Source organism: Sapajus apella, unplaced genomic scaffold, assembly GCF_009761245.1.
Source record: "Sapajus apella isolate SASKATOON/1434 unplaced genomic scaffold, GSC_monkey_1.0 scaffold46, whole genome shotgun sequence".
Taxonomy (NCBI): Eukaryota; Metazoa; Chordata; class Mammalia; order Primates; family Cebidae; genus Sapajus; species Sapajus apella.
In genome coordinates, this window is record NW_022436986.1 from 18,728,250 (window position 1) to 18,749,009 (window position 20,760).

The 20,760-nt window shown below is 36.0% G+C and overlaps 1 protein-coding gene and 1 pseudogene across 3 annotated transcripts in view; one reads left to right on the top strand and one right to left on the bottom strand.

Annotated features, from left to right (window-relative positions):
- KIAA1958 (KIAA1958 ortholog) overlaps window positions 1–20,760 on the top strand; it is a 171,645-nt gene that overhangs the window by 131,388 nt on the left and 19,497 nt on the right. The window lies entirely within an intron of this gene.
- Window positions 13,784–15,176, bottom strand: LOC116524861 (annotated as a pseudogene).

The window sequence follows — 20,760 nt, forward strand, 5'->3', positions numbered from 1 at the left end:
CTTTAGCAAAAAATCAACAGTCCTGCAGGTATTCATTGCTGCCGTTTCAGGCAATCCTGTGGCTCAAAGCCATTATTTGCAGTGCTTATACTTTAAGATCAATGCAATGTCATATAAGAAACTCCAGTGTTCCTCACATGACTAAAAGTTTTGCACTGTCTACAGCAAAAGCACTGAACCAGTCTGTCAGCATTTGGATGACATAGCTGCATAATCTCTCTACCATATTCATATGAGTGACTATTGAAAACCATAGATGCTAGCAATTAAAAAAAAAAAAAACTATAATGTTTGAAAAAGTTAGAGATAGGATATTTATCCGAGACAATTTATTCTAAGATTCCATTTGATATCATGGTTATTTAGGGCTGGTCTGAGTATAACTTATAAATATATATCAGCAACTTAGGATATTTATTTTATAATTATTTTTCCCTATGGTTAAATTTTCCCTATGTTAAATCACTTCCAGTTCTACAAAAGAGTAGTCTAAAAATCTTCTAGCAGACATCTGATCTCTTTGGTTTTTCAGTTAGATTATTGTTAGCGGAAACTTTCATAGCATTTACTTGTCTAAATCATAAGGCTTTGCTTCCAGATGCCATGAAATCAATGACTACTGAGATGAAAATTTGTAGTCACATCAACAAATATTTATTGAGCAGCTAGGGTCCAAACTGGGAGGAGTATAAAGATACATGAAATAGTTCCTGCTCTCAAAGAATTTATAAAAGACACTGTAATAAAAGTTACTCCATTTTTGAGAGCCCAGCAAAAAATTCTATGCTAATACTATTTTGCATAGTTTTCCAAACTTTGTACTCATGCAGTTTATTCATTATTTTTTCATTGAATATGCTGGTTTGCTGAAGATTCCATACATAATGCCTCTTTGAGTATTTTGTGGAGAATCTTCTTTAGAGCCTGTTTTAAAATCAATAAAGTGAATGCATTTCAGTACTATCCATTGTATTCACGTAGGTGCACACATGCATCAGAATGTGTAGAGCTGTTATCAGTGACTATCATCTCTTAAGCACTGACAATGTGCCATTGTACTGAGTGCTTTATAAGTTGTTTCACTTAATTCTCACAATAGTCCTATTAGGTAAGTATTATTATTTCTCTTTTATAATTGAGGAAATCAGAGAAGTCAAATGTTTTGCCCATGTCACAGTTAATATATAAGAGCATCCGTATCCGAAATTAGATCTAGATCCCATTAAGCACTCTCTTTTTCTGCTATAGCTGCTTGTTCAAGAAGTGCTACAGTGCTTCTGTAGACACTTTGAAGTTATAAATTATAGATGAAATCCCAAGTGTAATAAAGTCATCAATATGAATTCAACTCTACCTTGATTGAGATCAGAGCTATCACCAGCACATTTGTTAGTACAACATTATTTAGCCCCATTACTGTAGTTATTTTGAGATGATATATTAAGCAGTTTGTTTGCCCCTGGTTACCAGCAGAGAGCAGAAGTGTGTGTCACTCTTTAAGAAACACCCAACTTTGTCATGGAGGCAAGTGTGTATATGCACAAGGAAGTATATATGTAAGTGATTATCACTTATTTTTACCCCAGTTAAAGCCAAAACCCCAATTTCAAGAGAGTCCTTTATAATTCAGACAGGGAAGTGGGAGGGTCTAGGCAGAAGGAATGCCTATAAGCCAATATTGATTGCCATTGACCAGATACTAAATATGAATTAGAGGTAGACTGTGAACCTATTCAGATTTTTTCTGGTTTTACTATCTGCTTAATGTGAGACAGACACTTGTGATCTAAATCGGCCCTCTTCTGACTGATTATCTATAGGAAAAGTATATTTTGATCCTTATTTCTGTAGCCAAAATAAAGCTGTAAAACTAAGCATCTGCAAATAAAAATTCTCTCCCATATGATAGAAGAAATAAATGTCTAAGCCTAGGGAGGAAAGTCAAGGGGAATATATAATTTCTTGCAGCAAGATATCTTTTAAAAGGTTCATTCATTAAAAAATAGTTACAAGTATTGAAGAATTAGCAAGTTCTCTACCAGTTTAATAAATGTTTCCCAAACAGAATTGTATTATGCAAGCTATGTCTCTGTACATCTACCATACGATATGGTACAGATAGACAGTGATCAGTTAAGAAATGCACATTGGTAAGGGCATCCTCAATAGTTTTTTGTTTAATGTGTGGTATTCAAACATTGCTTTCCCTTCCCACTTGAATCTGACTGAGATGATATTGAGTGCATAGCCTTTCATAAAGCAAAGTGATGAAGCTAGGATAATTTTAGAGCTCCTTGCCATCAAATAGAACTGGAATAAAGAAATACATTGCAAATATCCTGTTGGGAGTTGGTGTATTTCTAGTGATATAACAACAGAAAAGAAGAGATGATGTTGACAGAGTACCAAGAACTCTAACTTTACTTTTCTAAACAGAAAGGGGAGACATTTAAAATTTCTCATGGTGCAACCTGTTTGTAAATTGACCAACTGGGCCTGCCAAAACTGAGCAAAAGCTTGAAAATTATATTATTTTTTAATAGATGGCATTTTAATACACTTAAATTGAGTTCTTATGTAAACAATGACCTTTGTGAATTAGAACCAGAGTATTAATTAGGTCAGAGCCCCAGTTTGATTAGAATATTAATTAGATCTGAGTGTTAATGTAAACCATTGTCTTTGTTGAATTATTTGTCATAGAGGCTAGATCTGGAACAGACCCAGGAGCTCATCTAGCCCAGTGATTTTTAGTGCTGTGAAGAGTAGGGGTCACCACGTCCTCATGGAGGTGGGGAGGGCAAGGAGATAGAAATAGCCAAGAGAACACAACCTCAAACAAATTCCCCAGAGGTCTCATGTTCCTTACCCCCTTCCCTCCTTCTTTGAGACTCACTAGGCTGACTGAGCTGCTGTTACCTCTAGAATGCATCCTTCAGGTGTGCTAGCTGGAAAATAAAATTGGAAACATCTAATCCACCTTTTCATTTATTTTTATTTATTTATTTATTTTTTGAGACAGGGTCTCACTTATTGTGCAGGCTGGAGTGCAGTAGCATAATCACAACTCACTGCAGCCTTGAACTCCTGGGCTCAAGCAATCCTCCCAACTCAACCTCTCCAGTAGCTGGGACTGCAGGTTCATACGACACCATGCCTGACTAATTTTTTTAAAAATTTTTGTAGACATGGGATCTCGCTGTATTGCCCAGGCTGGTCTCAAACTCCTGGACTCAAGTAATTCCCCTACCTCCACCTCCCAAAGTGCTAGGATTACAGGCACGAGCCACTGCTCTGGCCTAATCCATCCTTCTTTTACAGAAGAGGAAATAGCCCCAGAGAAAGGAGGTGCATGCCCAGGTGCTCACACCTTGTTAGAGTGTGAGATTTCCCTTGTGAGGGTTAAAGCCAGGACTAGAACCAGGCACTCTGACTTCCTGTCCATAGGTAGAGTTTAGAGAAGAAAAACAACCCTGTATTTCTACTTCTTGTTTTCCAGATTTTAATTGTTTTTAAAACCCACAAATTTATCTTAGGAGTAGATTCAAGCTGCCAAGTTCCAATAGGCTGTTTCTGAATGTGACATTTCACTTTTCCTTGTGTTATGTTACAACTTAGTTTTAGCAACTTTTCTTTTTGGAGTTTAATAGGAAAAATCTGTAAATGTAATTGTTCCTTGATTCTAACAAACATTTCTCAGCCTGCCCCATTTATATTTAGTTTTCAATTATGGAGGAGAAACAAACTACAGTCTTCAAGAATGTGAATTCTAGATTATGAACAAGAAAGTATATTTTTGTTTAATTTGATATTCACTTGGTTATCCAGCTGCATAGCATCTATACTGCTGGTTCTGAATTCAACCCACAATATTTTTTAGCCTATGGAAAGTTAAAAACCATATTTAAAGTTTTGGGACATATTATCAGTCAGAGGATCAATTTTCTATCAACATAATTAGAATGCTTCTGAAGTAAATTTATTTAGATATAGTAAAGGGGGAAAATGGTAACTAAGGAACGAGGCCTATAGTAAGTAGATGTAGAAACTTAAATGCAAATTATTTGTATTTCTCACCTTGCTTACTCTTCTGAAAAGGAACTCAAGCATAAATATTGAAACATTTCACAAATTTTTATTTTAAAAATCATATTTACCAGATCATAGTTGAAAAAAGTTCAAATGTTAGGTGTTTTTTAAAAAGGTACAGTGTGATTTGTCTTTTTATGGAATGTTGAATTATGTTCGACTTCTAATGTTTGTCTTGGTATTACACTGGAATTAGCATTTTTACCATTATACATTCATTTCAATAAGAGCTTTGAAAATGCTTTGGCATTATTTGTTTGTGATAAGTAGAATTAGGAAGATATCAGCAATATAGATTCCTAACAGTAATTGTGTATATTGTATTTTAGTGATTTTTATGTCCATTTATTTTCTGTAATTCTTTTATAAATCAAATACCTTAGTATACTTCCACTAGAAATTAATTTATAATTGATTATTTATATTGGATGAAGTAGGAGGTCCATATTTAGTATTACCCACTCAGATTAACTTTAACTGAACTTTTATATCTATAATCCATTAGATTGTTACAACTTTTTAAATAGCATTTATAACAAAATAACTTTTGTTTTATAAAGCATTTGTTACAAAAAAAAAAAAAACACCTTGCCAAAAATCATTACCATTTCTATGCATTGTGTAATATTCAGTGGTGTTGTTGAGATTTTGCATGTTGTTATAGGTGCTCTTTCATATGTGTGTTTGTGGTGTTGATGTGGAATTGTTAACCATTGCTGCTACCACTTACTGTAGTTAAACTGAAAAACTGTGTTAAACGGCTGTGCCAGTCAACATTTGTATGTGTGACTTAAGTAACTATGTACTTCATTGTTTAATATTTTGAGCCAGCACTAAGTGGCCTCTACAGAAAGAAATACTGTAGTTGTCAAAGTGGTGCCAAACTTGAAAATTTTGCATCATATTTATAATTCCAGGCTAGGTCAGCTTCTCTCTGACACTTTCCCAGCTCTTTGAGAGCAAAAAAATTTGCAAAAAGAGAAAGCAAGAATTCTGAATTTTTCTAGTACTCGCCCCTCTAGAATTTTAAATATTTTTTCTTCTGATATTTGAATATCTTGCAGAAAAATCCAATCGGATGACAGTAGAGCAGTAGACTTTTCCTTAATCTGGATATTTTTAGGCTGAACAATGTAATAGCAGAAGATTATGAGGTGCATACATTATTTTTGTTGGTTATCATGGCTTATTGTTTGAATTTCATTAAATAAGCACACTCAGACCAGACATGGTAGCTCACACCTGTAATCCCAGCACTTTGGGAGGCTGAGGTAGGTGGACCACCTGAGATCAGGAGTCCAAGATCTGCCTGGCCAACATGATGAAACCCAGTCTCTACTAAAAACACAAAAATTAGTTGGGTGCGGTGGCTCATGCCCATAATCCCAGCTACTTAGGAAGCTGAGGCAGGAGAATCGCTTGAGCCTGGGAGGTGGATGTTGTAGTGAGCTGAGATTGCGCCACTGCACTCCAGCCTGGGTGAGGAAGTGAGGCTCAATCTCAAAAAAAAAAAGAATATTCAGTAATTTTATTTTCTTTATAAAGAACCATTGAAACCTCACAGTTCCCACGTGTTAACTTTTACACACAGTATTTACATAGACTGACTTAACATACTGCGTTGCCTTATGGCCATCAGGATTTTGTCATGCCCACCTGTCTAGTTTGGTACCTGATGTTTCCATCTTGCCTCAGCAATTCCAAACAAACTGAAAGTAAAGAGAAAATTGTTTCAACAGATTACCACATGTTGTTAAGATGTAATATGGGGGAAATACCACTATACTTTTATTTATACTCTTAAAATGAGTGGGGGAAACTGTCATAAAGTGTTAGGAAGGCTGCCTCCTGAAGAGCCTTTTAACACCAACTTGCCAGAACTCCTCACTTGGTGCAGGGTTTCCTTCTGTCAGTTTAATGGGCTTATAATTACAAGATTCCTTTAATAAAGGGGTAATCTCCTGAATTATATAGAAACTTTGTGTGTGACTGTCAGATATGTCGCAACAGCCAATGCTGTATTTGGACACATTGCTGCTGAAATTGCTGATTTAATTCTAAGGCTATTGAAACTAATTCATCAAGGCCCCCACCACCTCTGCTTAAAGGAAAACAAAGGCAGATTTTAGCTGTGAGCTATTTCTCTAGAATATGCTTTAGACATTTGCCCCTCTATGAGGTGATAAAGCAATAAAAATTTAATTATGTGTGGTCTAAAGAAGTTCTGCCTTTGTCCAGTGGCCTCCAGAGTCACACAAAAGTATTTCTTGATCCCTACATCAGTGGTTTTCAGGCAGAGCCTTTGTACCAAGAATTCCTTTTATATTTTGGACACCAAAGATTATGGCATGATATATCCTGATGATTAACAATTTAGCAATGGGCACATTTATTTGAATCCTGCTCTTGGATTTATTTCCCACCTTTGGGTCTTACGTACATTTTGTATTTCTGTCCTGAGGCCTTTTTGCCTAGGGCAGTTTTTAAATCAAATACATATATATTTATTAGGTTTCTAATTTATAGAGTTTCCAATTTCTCCCACAATTTTAAATGTTTTCACTGCCAAAGTTAGATGTAGATTTCCTAGATTAGCCCCATGGTCAGTAATAGTTTGTACCTTTTATGTCGTAGTCCGCAAATGTAACTCCAAACCCATATGCCTGAAACCTGGTGGGAAAATGATTGGAAGTGTTTTAGATTCAACAGACTTACTATGTATTAAAATGAAGAACTTTCATGGCTGAGAACGAATGCAGTATTCAATAAGGTCTTCCATTCTTATAAATCTTAAGAATGTGTTTAAGGTTTCTTTTACTCTATCCCTTAGAAGTTAACTGGGAATAAGAAGATTTATCAATTTAGTCACTACAATTTAAGACCAGACATCTGTGTAGAAATACAATAACCACAAGTAATACTTAGAGAAAACTGTTTCAACAGATTAACTCTGCTATATGAAAAAAATAGAGTACTGTTCTTTGAGGATGCATTTACTTTTCCCCAAATTTTACAGATTGTTATTTTTATATACATTTTGTGGCCACTTGGCTTTTAACTGATTTACGTGAAAAAAGCACGCATGCCTGTTTCACTCAAACCCTATTTAAAAACTTTTTAAAAGCTGCTACAATTATAATTTGTGAGAGAAAGAAGAGAAAGGTGAATTGAAATAGAAATTCCTGATACTGTGTCAAGTATGTGACTGATGTTTTTGGTCAAATAATCTGCTGCCCGTCAGTATTTGTAATAATAACTTTTTCGTTAAGAGTACTCTTTTGATTTCATCTTTATTTTGCTGCTCACTGATTTTTTACACTAAGATGTTCTCATTTTTGTCAGCTCACTGTTTTTGCTTCATATTTGTCTACGTACTTGTGCTCTAAATAAAAATCTAGTTTTGTGTCTAGTTTATTCCATTGCGTGTATAATGTTTGCCTCTAATGTAGTGTAATTTTCTATTGTTTTTTATATTTGTTGGTACAGCCTAAAACGTATGGAAATGAGAAAAGCAATCCAATAAAGTCAGCTAATGAGTGTCAACAGTGTCTCTATAATGGGAGCATGCTTGAGTCACAGTGTTTTGTCTGTATTTAGGCATGATGACCAGTCTTCATTCATTTAATACATTGTTTTCTGCAAAGCTGGCTGATTTTTGTAGCTACAACAAACCAAGTTAAACCACATTTTGAAAAACATTTTGTTGACTTGGACACTGTGCGCTGGCCTCAGGATATACAGTCAATGCAGATTGAGCCAGGCAGCCCGTGTGCAGTGTTTCTAACCACTGAGGAGGGGGAAGCCCTGGAAGGGGAAGCATTGCACATGTGACTGTTCCGACACAGACCATAGGGCAGCAACAATCCTTTAGTAAAGGATCTGCAGTTGAATTAATCATAGGCTTCCTGGAGCCCCAAGCCTGAAAATCCTGTTAATGGAAAAGAAAGCCCCGCTGCAAACAATGAACTCACTTGTCTGTGTGTGTGGAGCTCTGTTGTCCACTTTTCTTTACTTCTAGTAATCCCCTTGTCAGACACTTCTTAAATAGGTGCAAAATTATACTAAGCTGAGGCCGGGCACAGTGGCTTATGCCTGTAATTCCAGCACTTTGGGAGGCCAAGGTAGGAGGATTGCTTGAAGCTAGGAGTTTGAGGCCAGCCTAGGCAACAAAACAAGACTATTTCTATTTTTAAAAATAAGTGGCCAGGCACAGTGGTTCAAGCCTGTAATCCCAGCACTCTGGGAGGCCAAGGCAGGAGGATCACTTGAAGCCAGGAGTTTGAGACCAGCCTGGGCAACAAAGCAAGCCTCTGTTTCTGTTTTTAAAAATAAGTGGCCGGGTGCAGTGACTCACACCTGTAATCCCAGCACTTTCGGAGGCCGAGGCAGGTGGATCACGAGGTCAGGAGTTTGAGACCAGCCTGACCAACATGGTGAAACCCATCTCCAGTAAAAATAACAAAAATTTGCCAAGCATAGTGGCATGCGCCTGTAATCCCAGCTACTCAGGAGGCCAAGGCAGGAGAATCGCTTGAACCCAGGAGGTGGAGGTTGCAGTGAGCTGAGATTTACTACCGTTGTACTCCAGCCCGGGAGACAGCAAGAGTCCTTCTCAAAAAATAAAAATAAAATATATTTTTAAAAATGTTTTTAAATTATACCAAGGAGATGTCATGTTCTAAACTTCCTTATTTTTAGGAGAATCACTTTAGTCAGAATTCTCCATATATCATTTTACCTTAAGCACATATGACAGTGTTCTTTGAGCCAAATAGGAATGGCTGTTCAAAATTAAGTGGGTTAACTTCACACATCTTTTTTGTGTTACTAAAATCATTTAATAATGGAAAAGCACGTTAAAACGTCTGAAAATACAACATCTCATACAAAATTACTTTGTAGAAGTGCAAATGTTTTTCTTTCATGGCTGAATATACCACCAGTCTTTACTCACAGTTGAATATTCCAGATACAAACAGTGACTGTATTTTTGTATGATGATAGATTATATAAAATTACAGGTGGTTACACCTTTATATTTTCATAGTACTTAAGGAACTCATCGTTAACTGTGCTTGCAAGTTTTACAGTTAAAATATGACAAATTTTATTTCCTTGCTAGGGAAAGAATATTAGAATTCAAGTTGAGTAATAACTACAAATAATGTTTTTTCCTTTTTCAAAGTCTGATTTATTTTCAGTTTATTCATACTCATCTTTTTGAAGAGGATTCCATGTGACTAAAACGCTAATATATATAAAGTGCTTAATGTTGGTGATACATCATCTCAAAAGATAATTTTAAAAGCAAACACTGAATTTGATGGCAAACATTTTTAGACTGAACCATCTTATACAAAAAGGGAAAGCCAGGTGTGGTGTCTCATGCCTGCAGTCCCAGCACTTTGGGAGGCCAACGCAGGAGGATTGCTTGAGCCCAGCAGTTGGAGACCAGCTTAGGCAGCATAGTGAGAACTCATTTCTACAAAAAAGTTAAAAAAAACTTTTTTAATTAGCAGGCCCAGCTGCTAAGAGGGGCTGAGGCAAGAGGATCATTTGAGCCCAGGAGATGGGGGACGCAGCAAGCCACTATAACGCCACTCTACTCCAACCTGGGAAACAGAGCGAAAGCCTGTCTCAAAGAAATACAAATAAAAAATAGAAGTAAAACCACCATTTGCTTTGTTAAGACTTATAATGCTTTAAAAATGCTAAGGCAGTTTTTATTAACAAATAAGGCAGTAGACATTTATTGGTAATTGGTAAATACTAATAACTACCAAATAGGAACTAAAAATCACAGGACTCAAATTACCTATAGATAGGAATGTTTAGCATTTTGATGTTTAATTTTGGACTTTTTCCTTACAAAAATATACTTCAAAAACTGTAATCTAATTGTATTTACCATTTTGTACATTTGTAAAAGATCTTTAGCCTTTGAAAGTAGATTGTTATGCAACTTCATATTTTTCCATTGCGCAGATGTGCCAAAATCTATTTTATAATGCTGTTGGATTTGTTTCCAGTTTTTTGCTTTCATCAATTTTCCTTAACATCCTTGAGCATACATTTTTTATATACTTCTCTGATTAAATCCTTAGGATACATTTCTAAAAGAGGAGTTCTTGTGCTAAATAAAAAACATTTTACTTATTTTTCCTATATTTACATTTTTAAAGTCCTATTTTATAGCTTGAAAATATAGTATGTTCATACTGCAAAACTTAAAGTCCCATGGGGCTAATCACTAACCAATGTGATGTGTCTCCTTCCAATTTTTTTTTTACATAATTATAAACAGATCATTTAAATTTTATTTTTCTTATAAAAATGGAATCTTGCTATGGATATTGTTCTAGACTGAATTTTTTTTTTTTTTTTTTTTTTTTTTTTTTTTTTTTTGAGACAGAGTTTCACTCTTGTTACCCAGGCTGGAGTGCAATGGCGCGATCTCGGCTCACCGCAACCTCCGCCTCCCGGGTTCAGGCAATTCTCCTGCCTCAGCCTCCTGAGTAGCTGGGATTACAGGCACGCGCCACCATGCCCAGCTAATGTTTTGTAGTTTTAGTAGAGACGGGGATTCACCATTGACCAGGATGGTCTCGATCTCTTGACCTTGTGATCCACCTGCCTCGGCCTCCCAAAGTGCTGGGATTACAGGCGTGAGCCACCGCGCCCGGCCTGAATTTTTTTTAGTAAATATATTGCGGAACGGTTTTCATGTTAGCATGTAGAAGGCTAACACAATTTTTAATAATTGCATGTAAACATATATACATATACATATATATAAATATAAATATATATATATATATATATATATATATATATATATATACACACCCAATTATTTAATCACTCATCTGCTAATGGGTTTTGGGGAACATCTTCATACATTTATCTTTGCATACTTGTATATTTCTGCCTTTAGCCAAAATTGCCCACCAAAAAGTTGTATTGATGTAGATGTCATCCAGTGTTAGCTGAGAGTGTGAGCTCGCAGCAACCTGGCCAACATTGAGATATGGACCTTTTTGTATTTTTGCTAATCTGGCAAATGAAATATATCTCATTTTAATTATAATGCCTATTACTATTGCTTTTTGTTATTTGTATTTGTTCTGTGAATAATTGCCTGTCATATCCCAAGCCCTTTATCTAGCGAGTTCTTTTTTTCCTGTTGGTTTGTAGGAGCTTTCCATATGCCCTTGGTTTATGTTTTATAAGTGTTTTCTCCAGTTATGTTTCTTGTCTTTTAAAATTAGTTCAGTGCAGAATTTTCAAAATTTTTTGACATCTGATCATCTATATTTTATACCTTGTGGGTTGTGTTGTTCTGAGAAAGGCTGAGAAAATCTGTCTTCTTTAAGGAAACAGCTTTTTTTTTTTTCCTTAAAAAAAAAGAGCCATTTAGATACGTGGATTTTGTGTGTGGTATGAAACAGGTGTCTAAATTTGCTTTCATTTTGCTTTTCCAACTCAACCAATTATACCGTTTATTGAAGAGTCCATCTTTTCCCAACAATTTGAATTAGAGTATTTATTATACCCTCATTTACATATTTGCAGACCTTTTCTGGATTCTCTTCTGTGGCAACTATTTGTTTCTTACAAATACTAACTTACAAATAGAAATTTACAATTTAAATTATAGTGGTGTTATGGTACATTTTTTTTTCAGGGCAAGGCCTCCTAATTATTTTCGAAATTGCCTTCCTTTTCTTACACATTTACTTTCTTAAACTTTAGAAACATCCTAACAAGTAACAAGAAAAAAAGGGGGTTTTTAATTAGAATTACATTTAATTAAAGATTCCTTGCAGAAATTAAATAATTTATAATATTGAGTCTTCCTGTTTAGGTTCATGGTATAACTCTTCATTTATTAGATTTGCATATACATTTTTAAAGGATTTTTAAGGATTTTTGAATATTTTCTGATTGAATTATACAGATAGAAAAGTGAACAAATCATTAGTGTATAGCTTAATTTTTACGAAGCTAATATATTGCTGTAACCACCACTTGGAGGGAGACATAGAACATTAACTGAACCCCAGAAGCTTTCCTCATGTGTCCTCCCTTACCTCCCTAAGGTAACCTCTGACTTCACCATAGAGTCATTTCATCTGTTTTTTAATTACATAAATGGACCCTTTCAATATACTCTTCCGTGCCTGGCTTCTTTTGCATAATATTATGATTGTGAGATTCTTCCATGTTATTGCATACAGTTCACTCCAGTACTCCACTCCTTGTCACTATTGTATAATAATTTATTTTATAGATATTTTATAATTTTATATGCATACTGTTGTTTATGGGGTCATAGGTATATTTCCAGTTTGGGGCCATTTATTATTTGTTATTCTATTACGCTTTTATGAACAGTCATACATTCATGCCTTTGGCACACATATGTACATGTTTCTGTTGGGTATATAGGTATAAAATTACTGAGTCATAGAACTGGTGTGTGTGTTCAACTTTAGTAGATACTGTCTATTAGTATCCAAAGTGGTTGCACAAATCGACACCTGTACCAGCTTAGTAAGAGTGTTCCTGTTGCTCCATATCTTCACTATGACTTGATATTTCCAGATTTTGTTTTTCATTTTAGACATTTTAGTGAGCATATTTTAATTTATGTTTCCTAGAATATTAATATTTCAATTCAGGGCCCATTCAAGTTTTGTCCATTTTTAATTGGACTATCTCCCTTCTAAATGATTTTTTTCCTTTTTAAAAAACTTTTAAGTTTGGGGGTACATGGGCAGGTTTGTTACATAGGTAAATGTGTCATGGGGGTTTGTCCTTCTAAATGATTTTTCAGATAAATATACTGCAACATCTTCTGTGTCTGTGTGGCTTGCCTTTTCATCTCAATGCTGCATTGTGATAAATGTCTGTTTTTCATTTTAGTGGAAATCAATTTATAAACCTTTTACTTTTGGAGTAGTGATTTTGATCAATCATTTACTTTAGGGGTAGTGATTTTGATGTCCTATTTAAAAATGTGTGATTACCCCATGGTCATAAAGCTGATCTCTTATGTTTCCGTCATTCCTTTATTGTTTTACCATTTATATTTAAGTCATGATCCATTTGGAATTGTTTTTTTGTTTATGATGTGAGGTAGGGATTCTGTTTTCTCATAGTGTGTTGAAGATGTTTGTGTTTGTGTTTATGAACTCAGTTAACATATAGTTTTATTTTATTGTATTGTTCTTGCCTTGTTTTTATAGAAAAGTTATACTGCCCTATAAAAGAATTGAGTGTTCCCTCTCTTTTTCTTTTTTTTTTTTTTTTGTGTGTGTACACATTTAGTTTTATTGTAACAAAGCAACTTGTACACTTTTAACGTTTAAAACTGAGCAGAATCTTTCCTTTCCAGTGAAACAAAAAGAAAATTTAAAAATAAACAGGAACAAAACTATAATAGAGAATGTCAATTCCAAATAAGATCCTGCAGGTTCTGCTGATTCTCCCATTGAGTGGCAGGGCTCAAGTCATCATGAGGAGATAATTTATTTTAAAAATGTCATCTTAAAATGCAAGGTTGTCTGTCAAATGTCACAAACATGCCAAAGGAGAAGCCATGTTGTCAAAATGCCCACTTAAACCACCCAAACATCTCAAACCCACCCTTTGCTGACCTTCTATAACCCCATTTTTTTTAAGTTTTTTTTTCTTTTTTTAAACAAAGGAAAGTAGACAGATACATGTTGGTAAATGCTAACTGTCCTTATTCACCTAGAGACACAGTGCACTCTCTGAGCCCAATATACAGAGAAAGGAGGAAAAAAGCTAGAATTCTATGCACTACTACACAGGGGCCTAGCACCCTCCAGCTTCCAACAGAGCGAAGGGAGCAGGGTTTTCTTTTTTCCCACAGAGCTTGGTGGTGTTGATTCCATACAGTTTTTGTTCAGAAAGGAAGGGATAAAAATGAATTTCAAACAGAAAGGGGCAGAGACTCTTTTCCCATTGTATTCTGCTCAAGTATTTCCCCCAAAATAAGTTGAGAACCATGGTGTAGAGAAAAGAGACCTCAAAAACAGGGTGACTGAGCACAAGAGGGTAAAAAAAAAGACTGCAACATGCTCCCAGGGACTGGAGAAAATTTAAAAAAAGGAAGGTTGGAATCCATCAGTGTTCTATTAGTCATCTTCTTCATCCTCCATTCCTTCCTGCCCTTCATCATCATCTTCATCTTCTTCACCTTCATCGTCATCCCCCTCTTCATCATTATCTTCTAATCCTTCCTCCTCTTCATCACCATCATCTTCCTCTCCTTCTTCTTCATCATCCATATTGAGAACCAAGTAGTATTATAATGGGTTTGGCCAAATATCATCTTCGGTGACCTCTCCTAACTCATCAGCACCTGCATCAGAATGGTCAGTAAACCAGGTAAAGAAGCTCTCTGGTTCCTCATGCTGCCTCTTCCTGCTGGCTTTATTCTGCGTTTGACTTGAACATTTCGTCACATCCTTTCCAGATTTCCATTTGATTTCGGTGGACTTTGAAGGTGGATCACCACTCTCATTCAGATGAAATTCTTTGGAGAGAACTTTATTTTCAAAGTAAGGATCTTCATCAAAATAAAAATATATTCTGTAACCTCATTTAATATCTTCAAATTTTGTCACTTCAACTCTAGTCAAGTAATGCAGTACCTCTTCGTCCTCCTCCCCAAGCAGTGCAGACACTTGTGGATGGTTGACAAATGTTACCCCAAAATTTGGGATTTTGGTGATCAATTCTGACCTCTTCTGAAAAAATGGTTGGCGGAGTTTGTTATATTTCCATTCTACTTTCAAAATCTCCTCACTGGCTTGTTCATTGAAGTCTGTCTGTTTCATTTTGTACTTCATCAATGTGTTCAATTGCTTCTTTCTGTTCTTTTTCTCCCTTTTTCAGCAAGCCTGCAGAGGCCGATGTCTCCTCTAGTCCCAGAGCAGGAGGTGGTCTTGGTTTCTTTTGAGGTGGGAGTGGAGACTGGCATTTGGGGGCCATGCTGCTGGGAAAGTCCGAGAACCAGAGCATAAGTCTTCTCGCTCATCCGGAAGCAGGCAGAACACTCTGTTCCCTCTGTTTCTATTCACTAGCAGAATTTGGCAGTTGGAAGAATTTACTGGTGAAATCCATCTGAACCTGAAGTTTTACTTTGTTATTCTTTATTGTACTTTTTTTTTTTTTTAAACAGGGTCAGACTTTGTCACTGAGGCTGGAGTACAGTGGTGCAATCTTGGTTCACTATAACCTCAGCCTCCCAGGCTCAAGCCATCCTCCCACCTCAGCCTTCTGAGTAGCTGAGACCAGAGACACACACCACCACACTTGGCTAATTTTTTTGTGTTTTTTGTAGAGATGGAGTTTCGCCATGTCACCCACACTGGTCTCAAACTCCTGAGCTCAAGTGATCCGTGATCCACCCACCTTGGCCTCTCAAACTGTCAGGATTCCAGGCGTGAGCCACCGCACCTGGCCTCCTTTTCTTTAATGGGTATAAGACTATTCAAACTTTGTGTTTCTTATTTAGTTTTGGTGAGTTGTGGCTTTTCTAGGTATTTGTCCATTTTACCTAAATTTTCAAATTGATTGATATCAAGTTGTTCATAACATCTTTTTATTGTCTTTTTACTATTTGTAGGATCTATAGTGATAACATGCTTTTTATTTCTGGTATAATAATTGGTGCCTTCTCTCTTTTTCTTGCTAGTTTATTAGTCTTTTCACATCCATCTCTTACATTACTTTTTATTATAAATTTATTTCCCATTTTATTGATTTATGTTCTTAATTGTGGTGTTTTCTTCCTTCTACTTTTTTTGGGTAGATTTATTGTTCTTATAAATTTCTTGGCATAGTCGATACTCAACTTTTCTTCTTTTGTAGTCTGCACTAAATGCTATTATTTTCTCTTTAAGCAAGTAACTTCATCCCACAACTTGGAGATGTATTGTCATTATCATCCAGTTGGAAATATTTTCTAATTCTCATTGTTTTTTTTTTTCTTTCACCAGAAAGATTTATTTTATATACACACACACACACACACACACAATACATACATATATATTAAATTTAAAAATATATTTATTACCTAGAAGTATATAATTGCTTAATTATCAAATTATCTTCTTGTAATTGATTTCCATTTTATTCTACTGATATTAGAGACTATATTCTGAATTATTTAATTCTTTGAAATGTTGAGACTTGCTTTAGGTCCCAGCATTTCTATTTTGGTAAAAGTGACATATACGCTTGAAGAATATATATTCTGCAGTTGTGTGTGTTGTTCTCTATGTATCAATTTAGTCTACTTTGATATTTGCATTGTTCACATCTATATCTATATCATTTTTTTGCTCCCTGTTTTGTCAGTTGTGGGAAAAGATGTGTTAAAATCTCTTAGTCATAGACTTGCCTATTTCTCTTTTTAATTCTTTGAATGTTTGCTTTCTATATTTTGAGGCCTCATTATCAGATCCATACAAATATCGAGGATTGTTGTATATACCTTCCTGTTGAGTTTTAAAACCTCCCTCTTTATTTCTAGTAATACTCCTTGCCTTAATCTGTTTTGTCTGTTAGTATATAGGTATACCAGCTTTCATTTGCTTATTGTTCCTATGGTATACTTTTTTCATCCTTTTGCTTTCAGTCTTTATGTTCTATTTGTTCTTATATGTAAGGTGTATTTTTCTGCCAGGAGAATATAGCTGAGTATTGCTCATTTACCCAGCCTGGCAACATTTATCTTTTAATTGGAATATCTATAATAATGGATACATTCATGTTTAGAGCTATCATCTTACATTTTTTTTGGTCCCATCTATTCTTTATGGCTTGTTTTTGATTAAGCAAGTCTTTTTTTTTTTTTTAATCTCATTTTCCTCCTCTGTTTTTTTTTATGTTTTACTTTTTTTTTTTTTTTTTTTTTTTTTTTTTTTTTTTTTGAGACAGAGTCTCGCTCTGTCGCCCAGGCTGGAGTGCAGTGGTGAGATCTTGGCTCACTGCAACCTCCCCCTCCTGGGTTCAAGCAATTCTCCTGCCATAGCCTCCCAAGTCGCTGGGATTACAGATGCGTGCCACCACGCCCAGCTAATTTTTGTTATTTTTAGTAGAGACGGGGGTTTCACCATGTTGGTCAGGCTGGTCTTGATCTCTTGACTTCGTGATCCGCCCACCTCAGCCTCCCAAAGTGCTGGGATTACAGGCATGATACATTCTTTTATTATTCTTGTAGTATTACTATACAGTTGTAAACGTGTATTTTTGCATTATTAAAGTCTGATTTCATGTTTTCATCATTTTTGGACAATGCAAGAACTTTTCAAAACTAGATTCAGATAGCCTCATTTGTGTTATTATAATATTAATTCTACATATATTTTAAACTCCATAAAATATCACTAGTATTGTTTTAAACAGCTGTATTCATTGAGAGTCACCTACATATTCATACTTTCCAGTATCCTGCATTCTTTTCTCCATTAACTTGCTGTCATCTTATATCATTTCCTTTTGCCTGAACACCTGCCTTTATTTTTTTTAACACTGGACTGCTGACAACGAATTTGCTCATTATTTTGTGTGACTGCAGCTGCATTTTACCTTTACTTTTGAAGGATGCTTTGCTTAGTATAAATTTTAGACTTGTAGTAATTGTATTTTAGCATACTAAAGATATCATCTGTTTTCTGGCTTCCATCGTTTCAGTTGAAAAATCAGTCAGTCTGATGCTGTGCAATGTAAGGTAATTTGTCCTTTCTTTCCAGTTTCTTTTTAAAATTTCTCTTATGTTGGGCCAAGCGCAGTGGCTCACACCTGTAATCCCAGCACTTTGGGGGGCTAAGGCGGGTGGATCACCTGGGGTCAGGAGTTTCAGACCAGCCTGCCCAGCATGGAGAAATCCCATCTCTAATAGAAATACAAAAATTAGCCAGGCATGGTAGTGTGTGCCTGTAATCCCAGCCACTCGAGAGGCTGAGGCAGAAGAATCACTTAAACCCAGGAGGCGGAGGTTGCGGTGAGCAGAGATCATGCCACTGCACTCTAGCCTGGGCAACAAAGAGAGACTCCATCTCAAAACATAAATTCAAAAAAAATAAAATTTCCTTTTATGTTGGTATTATGTGGGGAATTGAAAAAGAAAAAAAAAAAAAAAGACTGGGCACAGTGGATCACACCTGTAATATCAGCATTTTGGGAGGCTGAGGCAGGCAGATCACTTGAAGCCAGAATTCGTGACTAGCCTGGGCAACATAGTGAGACCCCTGTCACTACAAAAAAATTAAAAATTAGCCAGGCATTGTGGTGCATTCTGGCAGTCCTAGCTACTCAGGAAGCTGAGGCAGAAAGATCTCTTGAACTCAGGAGCATGAGGCTGTAATGAGTTGTGATAGCACCACAGCACTCCAGCCTAGCTGACAGAGTGAGACCCTGTCTCTTAAAAAAAGAAAGAGAGAGAGAGAAAAGAAAAAGAAAAATTTCTCTTTGACTTAGGTTGTCAGCATTGTTATTCTATGTGCCTACATTTAGTTTTCTTGTATTTCTTTTGCTTGGTTAGGAAAGCTTCTGGAATCTCTAGACTGAGGTATTTTATTTTGGAAAATTCTCCACCCACCATTTTAAAAATATTGCCTCTTCCCCATTCTCTCTTCTCTTTCTGCGACTCTTAATTACAAATACATTAGACATTTCACTATGTCCCATATGTCTGTTTTGCTATTTTCTCTATTTTCTACATTCTTTTCTCTCTCTGCTTCAATTTGATTGTTTTCTATTGACCTTTCAGTTCACTAATCATCTATTATGTTACATATGTTTCACTTGCTTGTTACGCCATCTATTCAAGGATGTCCAAGGCCATCTATTGAATTCTGAATTCATTATTGTCTTTTTAATAGTTTTTAAAGTTTGAAACAATCTTAAACTCCAAAAAGTTGGAAGTGTATTACAGAGAACTTTTTTCTCAACCAATTTTGAAATTAAGTTGCCAACCTGATGCAGCATCACTGCAAGTGATTTTCTGTGATTTTTCTACAAGTAAGAACATTTTCCTGCATAATCATAATATAATCATCAAAATTAGGAAATTAACATTGATGTATTCTTTCCCTCTAAATGTCTATTCCTATGGAAGTTTTGCCAATTGCCCCAACAGTGTCTTTTATTGGAAAAGGATCTAATTCAGAATCATGTATTGCATTTAGTTAACTCCTGTTCCTCAGTCTTTCTTTGATTTTCCTTGCCTATTTAGACTCCAACACCCAACTGTGCTCTGCTTCCCACATACACACAGATGCCATCCTTATTTGCTTAACCTATAATGCCCTGTACTGGGCCATCGTCCCAACCAGAGACACCTTCCTTACTCCATTCAAACTTTGATATTTCATTGTAGGGCACCCTCCTACATGAAAGCCTTCTTCATGCTGCTTAGGCTATGACACCTCATGCCAGGTCACCCCCATGCATGGAAGACCTACTCATCCCAGTCAGGCCCTGACTTTTCACACAAGGCCTCTCCACATGCCTCCCCCTGGTACATGGATGCCCTTCTTAACCTGCCCAGATTATGGCACCACATACCAGGCTGCTCCTCCATGGAATACTTTTCTCTTTTGACTCAAACCCTGTAACTGCTTGCCACATTTCTCCCATACTGACAGATAACTCTCACTATAGTGAAGTTCCAGCACATCTCGCTGGACAGTTCTACTATACAGATGCTTTCCATACCCTTACATGAGGTCATCGTGTCTCCCTCAATACACACATACTGTGGTATAAATGTCTACCTCGCCCTGCCTTACCAACAACTTTAAAAGTGCATAGTTGAGGCAGAAAAAGGAAGAAGAGAAAAAGGAAAGAATTCTAGAATTTCTATTTTGTTAATAGATTCCAGTGCTCTAGTAAAATTCTCTATCTTTTCATTGTTTTCTTTAACATATTTAAATTATTTTGAAGTTTGCGTCTGAGAACTTGAATAATCCATGTTATCTGTAGGCCTATTTGTATTGCCTGATCTTTCTCTTCGTTTTCATTCATTTGGTCTTGTTTTATGGTATGCCTGTTAACTTGTTATTGAATGCTGACCATTGTGTATGAAAACTTTTGAAGATGTTATCTTCCTCAAGAAAAGATTTAAATTTCTGTTAGCCAGCATGTAAGGTGGGCAGATCACTTTAATGCAGTCAAGACTAATAATCTATTTCTAGTTTCTGTAACTCCTACAGTCAAGCCCTTCCTGGATTTCAAATGAAAGCTAGATTATCCAAGTCCTCTCTCCTCTTTGGAAGGCCCCACCTGAATTACTATTTTTGACTCCTCAGTGCCATACAGTTGCCTCTTGGTGATTTTTTTCTGCTTGGTTTCTCTATATCATTCCTCCATCTGTGGCTTAGGATCAGCAATTTCTGAAAGGAAAATTATATGCAGAATGTTGACTCCTTTTTCTGTGGTGTCCTTCCTCCAGGATCTCAGTCTCTTAAGTGCTGGCTGATGGGTAGCCCTGTGCTTGAGTATTCATGCACCTATTCCACTGAGATGCTGTAGACTTCAGGCTGCTGCTTTCTATTTGGGTTCTATGTCCTGCACTGCAACTCAGCAAATGCCCTAAGAGACAAAACATGGCGACCAGAGCAGTAATCA